Genomic DNA, 12611 nt, shown 5'->3' with positions numbered 1-12611 from the left:
TATCATCTTCCACAGAGGAGCCATAACAATATTACTGTAATTTTTACCCAATTACAATTAGATTAACTGACGCACAGGGAGGGTAAAAGGGGCTTGCCGGCGGTCCCATACGGTGTCAGTGGCAGGACACTCCCAGGCCCAGGACACTACTTGGGATATTCTACACCCCCTTTCCCCAGGCTGAGAGATGATCTGTGTGCATTTTCCCTGACAAGATCCTGGCACCGGATCAGCACTTTTTATGGGCTGTTTTTTTCCAGTGCCCTGTTTTGTTTTCTTCATGAACAATTTGTTCATACGGACACACCTCACACATGTCAACACCCTGGCTTACGTAAATACAAGGCAGGGAGCTTTGGAGGCATGCAAGACCGGAAGGGGTATGCCACCAGAGGGCTATAAGGCTTAGGGATCAGTGCGACTATATGAATGCATGGGAGAGCTCACCAGGCTGCGGTTGCTGCTAAAGAGGGTCATGCCTGGCAGCACCCTGAACGGGGAGCAGTAAGGAAAGAGGCCATGCTTGCGAGAACCTGCTGATGAAAGGAACGCAGCACCAAGTCAGGAGAGCGATCTTGCATAGTGACTCCCTAATGAGGGCTGGATGGAGACCGAGCAAGGAGAAAAACTGTGCATGATGGCACCAAGTGGGAAGGAATGCTCTTTTTGAGGCAGCAGGTGAAACAAAATCTGTAGTTATCAGTCTAAACCCTGGTACTTAGCTTTGGCACAATTTTAGGTCCCAGGGCCTTTGCATGCAACATCTTGCCACCTTCATTTGCCTGTCAAATCCATGCAGAGATCCTGCCAGCCTCTTCCTGCCCCTCTCAACCAGGAACAAAAGGCTGGGAAGATTATAACCCAGCATTCCCTCGCCCGAGTTCTCTGTTACCTGGAGCCTCATACAGCAAACTTCCTTCCAGTTACAGCAAAGGACTAAACACATCCTGAATTTCCTCTTTCAGTTTCTCACTGCAGTAACTGAGTGCGAGGTGAACAAAGATCTATTTAACCTGAGCTGGGAGTCACAGAGCAAACCTACACCAGAATGGATCAGTTTTATACAGGGACTTTTATCCATATGGTTCCCTCTTCCCCACCCCCATTACACTAACTGCTAGGGGATGTAAATATTTAAAAGGAATATTTTCAGACAGAGGATGGTTCATATTTGCACCCCAGGCTCTGGTGAGAAAGCAACAGCTGGAGTGTCAGTAACTAAGAAACCACCACTACTCCTCTTTCCCCAGCAAAAAACAAAACAAAACAGACATTACCATTCACATCTGACAAACCTTAGTTAATAACTGAAACATGTGCTTAAGGGAAGTTTCCAGCTTCTTTCAACATAAGGGGGCTTGGGACACCTCCACACATGCAAACAATGCCTTGCTTAATCATTTATTTAAAACCATTTATTGTACATAGAATTAATCTTGCCAGTATAAGGGAGAACACTGGGAACAGTAAAATACGGAGAGAAGCTAGTGGATAAACCACAGAGTTATGAGTCAGGAGAGATCCCGAGAAATGAGTTCCAGTCCCAACTCGGCCCCTGTGTGCCTTGGGACAAGTCTCTTTATCACCCAGAGCCTGGCTGTGTGTGTGGGACCGCAGACAAGTCCCAGGGTGTGTTAAATCCAGGTCCTGGGTCCTCTGGAAGGAGATGATCGCACTGGCTCCCAGCTGAGCCACATCTGGTAGAATAGAGGCATCAAGCTATTAATCAATTTTACTTAAGGAATAGCCACTGCTATTAATTGCATCAGTGGCATGGGATCTTCTTAGTGTTTGGGTAATTGCCAGGTTCTTGTGGCCTGGTTTTGGCCTCTGTTGGAAACAGGATGCTGGGCTTGATGGACCCTTGGTCTGACCCAGCATGGCAATTTCTTATGTTCTAAGCTGAAATCCCAGGCAGGGGCTGACAGCTGGCCCAGGCCCAGCACTCAGGCATCATCTCACTCGTTCTCCTCGCATCATTTTCTCACCACCTCCCTTTGAAAGTTCTGACTCCAATTCAATAAATAACAAATAAAGATGTTTTGCCTCTTTTTATCTGCATTCCAACCTATCATTTTAAAGGCAGAGAACCAACTATATTTCTCTAAATAATCAGTCCTAGTGCTCCAGGTTTTGTTTTCTTTTTAATGCTACATTTCCCCTCTGTTGGTCTTTCTCACTGGCCTCCTTTCTTTTGGTTGATTCTGCTTGAAAATAAAAGGCCATGTTCCTTTGATTATGGATTTGCCCTCATTCCCCCTGAGTTCAAGATTGGTGAGCCCCACTTTCCTCTGCCCTCACCCCACCTCCAAAATGAAGAGAATATGCTTGATGACAATCAGCACTGCAGCACTCAGGGCCAGAACAAGCAAATTTGGCACCCTAGGCAAAACTTCAATCATTCACTCCTCCTCCCTCCTCCCCAACTTAACTAGCGGTAGTGGCGCCAACCCAGCGCTCCCTTCTTTGGCAGCACTGGCTCTGGTACAGCCCCCCCTCTGGACCTCACACTGACAGGATTTTGCAAACCGTCTAGTTGGCCTTACGGAAGCGCCAGCCCTGGAAGCATCCTGATTTACAAGATTTCCCTAAATGACTAGAGGACGTGCAAACTTCAGAGCCTTCTTCAACTCAGGAATGAACTAGAAACTCAAAGATTTCACAGTCCAAATACTATGTTTACTTTGGCAACAGTGCAGGCCCAGACAGTTGCAGCAGGGTTTCTATAAGGTGGCAAAACCCGTTCCTGTGACCTAGCTGCTTGCACCCTCCACCCTTTAATTCCTCGCCTTACGGGTGGTTTCCTGCCTCCTGCATCATAACACGCCTGGCTCAGTTTTGCAATTAAGGGGGAAAAAAAATTGTCCCTGGAAATTGGAGAGAAATACCTCCGACTTATGCCAGCTAGAAAAGCTCTGGATTCTCTGCAGGCTGTGAACCAATATAAGGGTTATCCAGAGAGCGTGCAAGAGAAGAACTCACAGATCCCTTCGCCAGCAGCCTATGCCAGAAAGCCTGAAAAACAGCAGAATGTTGCAGAAGCAGAGGACTACAACTCCCACAGTGCCCTGGACTGCAGGCCTCCCTCCAGGAACTGAGAAATCCCTGCCCTGTTTACAGAAGAAGTTGTTTGCTCTCCAAACAAGTGAGATAGTCATCCTCCCTATTCACTGCTCCCCTTAACCCCTTCCTCACAGATTCAGGAGCAGCAGGGTGGATAGGCTGAGCCAAGCCTGGTTTTCCTCTCTTTTTATTTATGGATTCCTTAACTCCCCTTGGAAAGGCAGGAGCTAAATGCACAATGAATAAATGAAAAATGTAAAATAAACTTTTAAAATGTTGTAATGCTCTCCTGTCCCTAAGGATATGGAGCTTCTGCACAACTGTCTGCAAAGAAGAAACATTTAGTTACTAGAGAACCAAGATGTAGTTGGGTAGAGATGACCTCCCTGCAATCCTGGTGAATGTTTAAAATACAAACTGACGGGGCTACAGACATCCTTTTTATGGTTGCCACCTCGCCCAGGTCAACTCAGACAAGTTGGATCTAGCCCTGCTTTTTGCCTATGGCAGGCATGGAACTGTATTCCCTGGGAAAATCAGAGCGCCACTGAGCGGGCAATGGGGGCCAACCCAGGACTGGATCAAACTCACCAGCGAAGCGACAACCGTCCTTAGAGAGTTAGTCCAGCCAGCCACTTTGATGGGTCCTGCCAAAGTCCTTCCCTCTTTTTTCCAAAAAGGGCAGCTCAAGATTTCTGCTTCTCCTGTGACTTTTCCAAGACTTGCGATGATGACAGACATTTCCAGTTCCAGTCAGAACCAAATGCTTTTACTATGTTATCAGCAAGCGGGGATAGATCCGCCTGATCTATGGTTAAGAAAGTTTGTTCATTGTATTTTACAGTTATACTTACTGTGGTGATATGCTTCGTCTGACCCCTGATTGGCTGAAATACACTTGAGTACCAGGGAAAGGGTGGAAGGGGGGTAGAAGGGGGGGGAGGGACTTTCTCAACTATAGAAAATGCCTCAGATACAGCCCATGAGACTTCTGGTTGTTTCAATCGTTCGACTGGGTATACTATAACTGTATTGGGATACCTTGTATCTTTGTTGTCTATGAGATTCTTGTTGTTGTAGAGCAGTGGTTCTCAACCTTTTTTCGGCCGGGACACACCTGACAGATGGTTCTCAAGTGCGTGACACACTGAACATGTGACCATCACGGGACAAAATGTAAATATACATTCTGCATCCTCAGGAACCACGTCGACCCCCAAAAATGGGTGCAGAGCAGAACTAGGGCATTATCCGTACAGCTCACCATACAAAAAAAGATATTCTGGATCTGATGACATCTCAGTAAAAGCAAAACAAACTCTTTATACTGGCAGGCGCAATACCCCTCCTTATGAAAAGACAGTAATTTACCACTACAAATATTTAACCAGGCCCTAAACACTAATACACCTCCTAATGGGAAAACAGAGCAAGCCAAGCTTTTATAGATACCCACTTAGAAATAATTGTAAAACTATACTAATAAATGTTACAAAACAGCTGATGAACAGAATAACATCCAACAATTAAAAACTTATAAAAATTAATAAAAATTGTCTAAATATCAAAATATTTCAAAACAGCAGACACATCACATAATACCCAATAATTAAAATGGCAGTCAATCAAGAAAAATAAACTTAAAAAGCTGCCTTTACTTACCCTCTCCAGCAACTCTCCTACTCCTTTCCCTTGCAGACCAATAGCACTCACCAGAAGCAGCAGTGGCTGCTAAAGCTATGTCCTCACAGTCCTCTTCCTTAAGGCCCACAACCAGCCTCTGTCTCATACAGACTAGTATCTCTTCCTCACACACACACACACACACCAGTCACCTCCCTGACCAGTCTCTGTCTCTCACACACACACCAGTCACCTCCCTGACCAGTCTTTGTCTCTCTCACACACACACACACACACACCAGTCACCTCCCTGACCAGTCTTTGTCTCTCTCACACACACACACACACATACACACACCAGTCACCTCCCTGACCAGTCTCTCTCAATCACACACATGCTCTCTCACTTACATACAATCTCACACATACTCTGTCACTTACAACCACACACACTGCCACTCATGCACCCATTGTACCACACACACACAAGCTCTCACTCATGCACCCAGGCACCCATTCTAACACACGCACACACACACAAAGCTCCCACTCACGCACCCAGACACCCATTCTACCACACACACACACCAGCTCTCACTCACGCACTCATTCTACCACAGGCACACAAGCTCTCACTCACGCACTCATTCTACCACAGGCACACAAGCTCTCACTCACGCACCCATTCCACCACACACACACAAGCTCTCACTCATGCACCCAGGCACCCATTCTACCACAGGCACACAAGCTCTCACTCACGCACCCATTCCACCACACACACACAAGCTCTCACTCATGCACCCAGGCACCCATTCTACCACAGGCACACAAGCTCTCACTCACGCACCCATTCCACCACACACACACACAAGCTCTCACTCATGCACCTAGGCACCCATTCTACCACAGGCACACAAGCTCTCACTCATGCACCCATTCTACCACAGGCACACAAGCTCACATGGAGCTTCTTCTCATTGTTTGGCCCAATAAGCCTGGCCTCCACTTCTCAGCTGCCTCTGGCTTGACTTCCCGCGTGCACAACGTCTCTCCAGCCACCTCCTGTGGTGCGCAGGGTCTCTCAGCTCTTCAGCTGTCGGCAGCGGCACACAGCGTCTCTACGTTCTTCGGCCCCGCTGGCGTCGGCGCGCAGGTCTCTCCACTCTTCAGCCACCGGCAGCGCGCAGGTCTCTTCATTCTTCGGCCCCGCTGGCATCGGCGCGCAGGTCTCTCCGCTCTTCAGCCACCGCCGGCGGCGCGCAGGTCTCTTCATTCTTCGGCCCCACTGTTGTCGACGCGCAGGTCTCTCCGCTCTTCAGCCGCTGCCGGTGGCGCGCAGGTCTCTTCATTTTTCAGCCCCGCTGGCTTTGGGGCACACGTCTCTCCGCTCTTCAGCCGCCAGCAGCGGCGCGCAGCGTCTCTTCTTTCTTCAGCCCTGCCGGCCTGGCCTCCAGCGGTGGCGCGCAGCGTCTCTCCATTCTTCAGCCCCGCGCCTGGGGAGAAGGGAAGCACAAGCGGGGCAGTGGAACACCAGGAGCCGTGACACACCTGCCGGTGCTTGGCGACACACTGGTGTGTCGCGACACACCTGTTGAGAACCACTGTTGTAGAGAATATGGTTGAACTCTGGAAGATGTTTTTCACCTGTTATTTGCAATAAAAAATTATGTTCAACAAAAAAAAAACAGCTGGAGCTTTGTTGAAATTTAGGTGTAAAGGAGATCAGTAAGTAGTTGCCACCTCACCCAGGTCAACACAAAGAAGATGGTCCAGTCCTGATTTTTGCCATATTGTTTGCCCTGAATTCTAGTTCTGCTTTCCATAAAAAAAAAAGTGTAGGAACAACATTGCCAGGCATGACTGGGGCAAACCCAGCACTGGATCAGCCTCTCCAAGGGAACATATTTTGAGGTACAGCAGGTGTAAAATTGCCATTAAAGCAGCAGCACTAGAATAAAACAAAATAATGAAGAAAAGGGGGTTTGTTTGCCCTCATCATGTTTTTCAACTCTGTTTAAGGAATGCACAGTCAGAGCACAGTACTGTCACTGCACTACAGGATCAGGCCATGTCAAGGCCACTCTCAGATGGCAGACATAAAAGTGATAATAGGGATAGACAGATAAAAAACAGAATTAAATCTTGTATATTCAATAAGGTATTTGGCCTTCTTTTTACCATCAAAGGCTGGTCATCTCTTCAGGATGGCTGTCTCTCTACCCCCTGCCTCCAGCAGGCAGGCTGCCTCAGGTTCAGATTTCTAGCAATAATGCTATTATAGGCCTTAACTTGAACTTCTCTTTTCTGTAAGGCTGCATCTTGCATGTCTCCAAATGGTCAACCAAATTCATTACTAGCCCTCTTTTCATTCGGAAGAGATACTACAGTGTTTTAGAAAGTTTTTGGTAGCTGCTCTGCTTATCATGTGGAAAGCTGGAATACAGACCAGATACAGGTTGGGAGTCTTAAAAAGAGAGGGAGGAGTGACCACAGTAAATGGTGCACATCTTCTGTTTTAAAATAAAGCAAATGCAGAAGAAATAACATTAATTAGGATGAAAAAAAAAGAAAGGAGACCTAGGAGCAAGACTCAAAGCTGAAGCAGTAATGTGGGGATACAGGGCAGCTGATGCAGTCAGCGATCTAGGGAGGTTCTGGTGCTTTAAAGAGAATCGGTTCTCCCTGCCCTCTCCTCCCCTGCACTTCGAGACCTTGATAGGAGAGTTGGGAAATCCGGATAACTTCCACCACACACTGACAAGCTGCGTCTTGTTTTCCTTACCAAAAATCCTGGCTGTGAAGGGGCCTTTTGACGATCACGAGACACAGATGTGTCTGTCCTGGCTCTTCCAAGGTTTCTCATTAAGGAAAACAGAAATCTAAGCCTCAAGAGGCAAGTGATAGGTAGGTGATACCATCTGTGACTGGCTTTCAAAAGCCCTGCCTCCTGCATCAGGTTAATGGTTATGTCTACTTACTCAGGTAGTATCAGGGCAACTACACCGCTTGATAAGAAAATAAACTTTGGAACAGGCGCCAGGAAAAACCAGGACTCGGGGGTCAGATGATCACATCTTTCTCTGACAGCTGCTAGGTGACTCCAGTTCCTGGAAGAGGTGGTGACAGGCAATAGTGCAATCCTGGTTTTCTGACGGACCCCCCCCCCCCCCCCCCCCAATGGTGCATTCTGTCAGACTGCAGCTATGGACATGGACAATATTAAAGTGAAAGGGAAAACGCAGCCAAGGGTTTGGATAGCGCACAGACCTTTACCAAGGCTAACGGATGCCCGAAGATGTGAGAGTCTGCGATGAACCAGGTCCCCTTCCACACTTCCCAGCCTTATAACAGGGTAACAGCTCTCCTGGCTTTCTCTTACCACCACCACCACCCGCGTTTAAAGCAAGCGCCCTTCCAAACCCTGTTACCCTTGCCGGGGTCTGTCAGGCAGAGAGATGAAAGCAGCCCCAAGGGGCGCTTTTCTGTAAACCGAAGTTAACGGGCGCCGTGGAGTTTGCTGGAGACCCGAGAAGTGGGCCCGATGTCACGAGGATGACCTAAGGAGTCGTCTGCGCGGGATTTTTCACTTACGCGGCTCCGGCTGAGTTCTCCTCTGCGAGGTCCCGGATTTGCGGTGCTCTCAGCCTAAATTCCGATGCGGCCGCCTTGGCTCTGCCGCTTTAAGCGTGGGGCTCCCTGGCTCCGCTTTTTTCGTTTCTTTCTTTCACCTGAGTGTTGCAGGCTGGCCAGTCAGTCAGCCTCTGGCAGCAGCAGCAGGTGGATTACTCATCGTGGTAGTGCTCGCTTTCTCTCAGGTTACAGAAAAAAAAAAAAAGAGGCGTGGAGACAGAGCCAGGAGCTGCATGTGTTCCAACAGGTTAGCAGCCCTCCTAGAAACCAGAAGGGCAGGACTGCCCTAATGCTGCTAGAGACAGCCCATCAAACAGCAGTGGCTTAGCCAGAGAGACACCTCACCTTGCAACCCCCCTCTCTTTAACAACAGACACCCCACATGTCAGAAGACTGCACCCACCCCCCCCCCCCTCCCTTTCCAACCCCAGAATAGCTGTCTTGGCAAGAGAAACTCTTTCTGAAGCAACCATCATACAGCTCTCTCCCTCTGTAAGAGACATGCCAACCTGCAGCCTTGCAAGAATAAAACAAAGGGCGCAAGTGAGGTGGGAGGAATTGTCCTTTATCAGTCAATAAGAAATAGTATTGTAAGGAGCACAGACTGACTGTGACAGGCTAGCAGGAGGTCTGTAGAGAGTACAAACTGACTATGACAGGTTAGCAGGAGGCCTGGAGGGGGCACAGGCTGGCTGTGTCAGGGGTGGGTTAATGACGATTTCCTTCCTCTCCATTACAAAACAAGTTTCTTATTTTATTGCTATTATGTTATTTTCCCTGGGTCAGACTGTGAGCTCCATTCGTCTATCTCCATTGCACATCCGGATGAGAATCACATGCTTGCAGGTTCAAATCCCTGCTTCTACCACTGACACACATTATCTTGGGCAAGACACTTTTTGTCCCATTGCCTCAGATACCCCCTTAAATTGTTTGCTGTCTGTGGCAGGGACTCATTGGATGTAACTTACTGTAACAGTTTCAAGCACCATATAAATACTAAAATAATAATATATGCATCCACATGCTTGTGTGTATAAATAATTTCTCAATTGCTTAACACACAGGCAGATACAGTACAATGCGGTCCGCCGGAGCACACTGTTAACCCGCGATTGGACGCGCGTTTTCGATGCGCTAGCTTTACCCCTTATTCAGTAAGGGGTAATAGCACGTCGAAAACGCGCGTCCAACCCCCCCCAACCTAAAAGTGCCCGCAACATGCAAATGCATGTTGATGGCCCTATTAGGTATTCCCGCGTGATACACGCTAGTGTCCCTAGCGCCTCTTTTTGCCATGGACCCTAATTTAAATAAATTAATTTACTGTATCACACGCACAGGAGAGCTCCCGCGATTTTTACTGTATCGGCCCGTGAGTAGGTAATGTCAGATAAAAGACCAATTGGTCCATCCAGTCAGCCCAGTTATTACTCTCCACGCTTATAGGATGTATACTGGTTCTTTGCCATCTTTATAAGATTTCCCACTCACTTTGGGAGTTAGACACCTAAACTGGCAATTTAGAAAATTGACTAGGGCTGCATCCCTAAATTTAGGTGCCTAGTTAGGAGCCTAAAAAGGTGGGTGGCTGCAGTTAGGGCGGGGGAAAAAGATTAGGTGCTTAATGCTGGTTATCAGGCCTACATTTAGGTGAATTTTCAGCTGAAAAAGCTCCAAAATTTAGGGGTGTAAAATGTATGAGCCTAATCTGGGAACTGAAAATTATTTTTGTTAATTGTCCCCCTTGCAAAACTAGGCCCCCCATGGCCTTGCTGGACAGCACCCAGCCACCAATAGCCCACCAGTGCTGACCTGATTGGTTTCTGGGGAGTTGTGATCTGCTGGTACCAGCCTGGCTAGCCCCACGACCTATGACCTAGCTCCTGCTTTGGTTATCTGACCCTTGTTTTCTCCATATCTTCTTGCTGGACAGTACGTGGTCCCTGCCAACCTGCCCTATCACTGGATTGTGCTTCTGATTTTCCTCCCTTTGTTTTGTTCTTATCAGCTTACTTCTGCTCTTGAGGGAGTGTTGGGTGAGTTGTTTGCAGTAACTGCAATCTTCCAAGTTCTTACATCGGCTGAGGACTAGGAGACCCATCCGGCCTGTTCAAGTTACTTCCTGGCCATTGCCACAGATCCCAGCTGATGGCGGTTTTCCCTTCACTCTTTGCATCTGAGGATCCTCTGTGCTTATCCTGGGTTTTCTTGAGTTCTGTCATTGTTTCTGTGTCTAGCACCTCCCCCAGGAGGCCCTTCCATACATCCACTGCTTTGTTCATGAAGAAATACTTTCTGAGGTTACTGCTCAATCTATGTCCTCGAGCTTCATACTCTGACCTCTGAAAAATGTTTGCATATATACCTTTTCAAGTATTTGAATCTCTTTCTTATATCTGCCCATCTCCCCTCTCCTCCAAGGCTTTACATATTTAGGTTCTCAAGACTCATCTCATATGGTTTTTGGTGCAGATCCTGCCCCATTTTGGTTGCCTCTCTCTGCACCGCCTCCAGCGTCCAGAAGTGGACATAACATCCTAGCTGCCACCAACAACCTGTACAGGGGCATTATCACCTCCTTTTTTCTATTGGTTATACTTTGCCTCTGGCTATCTTTGAGATCATCAGGCACCATCTCCCTGAGGTCTCTCCCCTGGTCAGTGCACATGCACATCCCTCTTTCCCTATCTTTTGCCATCGGAGGCTCATTCTGCATTGCCATGCCATGCCATGCCTCTCCCTTTCTTTCGTCTGCCCACTCTCCGCTGGTTTCATTCTATGCCCACCTCCTCTCCTTCTGGAAGAGACTGCTCCTTGAGCTCTATCCTGAATAGCAGCATGAAAAGAAAAGCACGTTTCAGAGCAAACAGAGTTTACAAAATAGCAGCTTTGTGTTTAAGAAGATTTGACATGGAATTTCATGGGGGATTTTCAATGGGGGAAAAGCTAAGTGAAGGATGAGGATGTCAGAAAATCTCAGGTGCCACATTGCTTATTTCTGTTCCAGCTACAAAAGGTTTTTCCAGGGCATTTGTGGCGTTATATAACAAGCCAGCTCCTACATTGTTATCAGAGGAGCAGCGTTAATATTTACTGAACCAGCCAGCCCTGGATGCCAGCCCATCATTAATTGCCCCTGCTCTTTCTCTGTCTGTCTTCAGCAGGGCTCATGTTGCTGTCTATTGCTCTTGCTTTTCCTCTGCCTCACAATCTCTTTATTGCCCCTTTCTTGCTCTCTGACACTAGACTTAGCAGCCTTAAACCGAGGAAATGGCAGGGAGGCAGACAGCACATTATAATAAACAGTTTGCATCTCCAGTGCTACCTACTGGGCCCTCTCCCATCCTGCACAGCCAGCACCAGTTAGGTCCAACACTAGACAGAGTTGTAATGTATGGGGAGGTACTCCTTCCTTTTATTGACACTAGCTTTCTGTAGTGCCTTTGATAATATTTATTCTAAGTCCTGTTTCAGATGGGGGAAGGAGGAATTGTCTGGAAAAGGGTTTTTGGGTTTTTTTTAACATATAAACAGGACAGTTTATCTGAATGCAGGGGGAAAGTCTGCTCCACACACACAGTAGGAAAAGGAAAGGCAGTCAGGGGAAAAAGAAGGGGCAATAGACAGACAGGATGGGCAGAGGAAGAGCAGGGGCAGTTAATGATGGGGTGGCATCCAGGGCTGGCGGGGACAGTAAATATTAGTGCTGCTCCTCGTGATAACAATCTAGGAGCTGGCTTGTTACATAACGCCACAGAAACGCCCAGGACGCTCTGACAGCACCCAGCCCAGGAGATGGACAGCCCTCCTCCAGGCCCTGCTGTCACCTTTCTAAGCCCTTTCCCAGGCGTGTCTGTCTTATGGTGGCAGGGGCGGCAGCTGAAATCCCAGGTGTTAAAGTTGAATCCCCATTAGTTAATGGGGTTGTCCTGCTCTTATCCTTTCTGCCAACCTTTCTGGGGGAGTAGGGCTGTCTCCTTCCATATTTCTATTCTTTTCTCATATACTGCCCGCAAAATAATACATAAAACAATATAATTTAAAAACCATTCAACAGACAAAACCTTCACTTCCCTTTTCCCAACTACCACAGACTACCAGGGCCTGAAGTGCTTTAAATTTTATTATGACTGTAAAAGTGGCTTGCCCTGACATTTATAGCAGGGAATTCTGTCTCACTCCCTTCTCACATCTGCCAGACCCTCTCTGAGGTCTCCAGCAGTCTCGCTTCCTCAACTTTCTCTCCTACTCTACACTTGGAACCCATATGGCATGGGGCCTATTGTAAC

At 47.7% G+C, this 12611-nt stretch overlaps 1 protein-coding gene across 5 annotated transcripts in view; it reads right to left on the bottom strand.

The window, feature by feature from the left end:
* PHLDB3 (pleckstrin homology like domain family B member 3) overlaps positions 1-8474 on the bottom strand; it is a 61776-nt gene extending 53302 nt beyond the window's left edge. For 3 of the 5 annotated variants that reach the window (XM_029576398.1, XM_029576401.1, XM_029576402.1), the window contains exon 1: positions 8281-8474. The gene's annotated coding sequence lies outside the window, so the exon portion shown is untranslated. Of the gene's footprint in view, positions 1-7471; positions 7615-7667; positions 7797-8280 lie in introns of those variants that run through there. The other 2 variants (XM_029576400.1, XM_029576399.1) reach the window with 2 other exon arrangements.
* Between the last annotated feature and the right edge of the window lie 4137 nt (positions 8475-12611).

The sequence above is a fragment of the Rhinatrema bivittatum genome, chromosome 14, assembly GCF_901001135.1.
Source record: "Rhinatrema bivittatum chromosome 14, aRhiBiv1.1, whole genome shotgun sequence".
In the NCBI taxonomy this organism is placed as follows: Eukaryota; Metazoa; Chordata; class Amphibia; order Gymnophiona; family Rhinatrematidae; genus Rhinatrema; species Rhinatrema bivittatum.
This window is presented reverse-complemented; position numbering and strand designations above follow the sequence as displayed.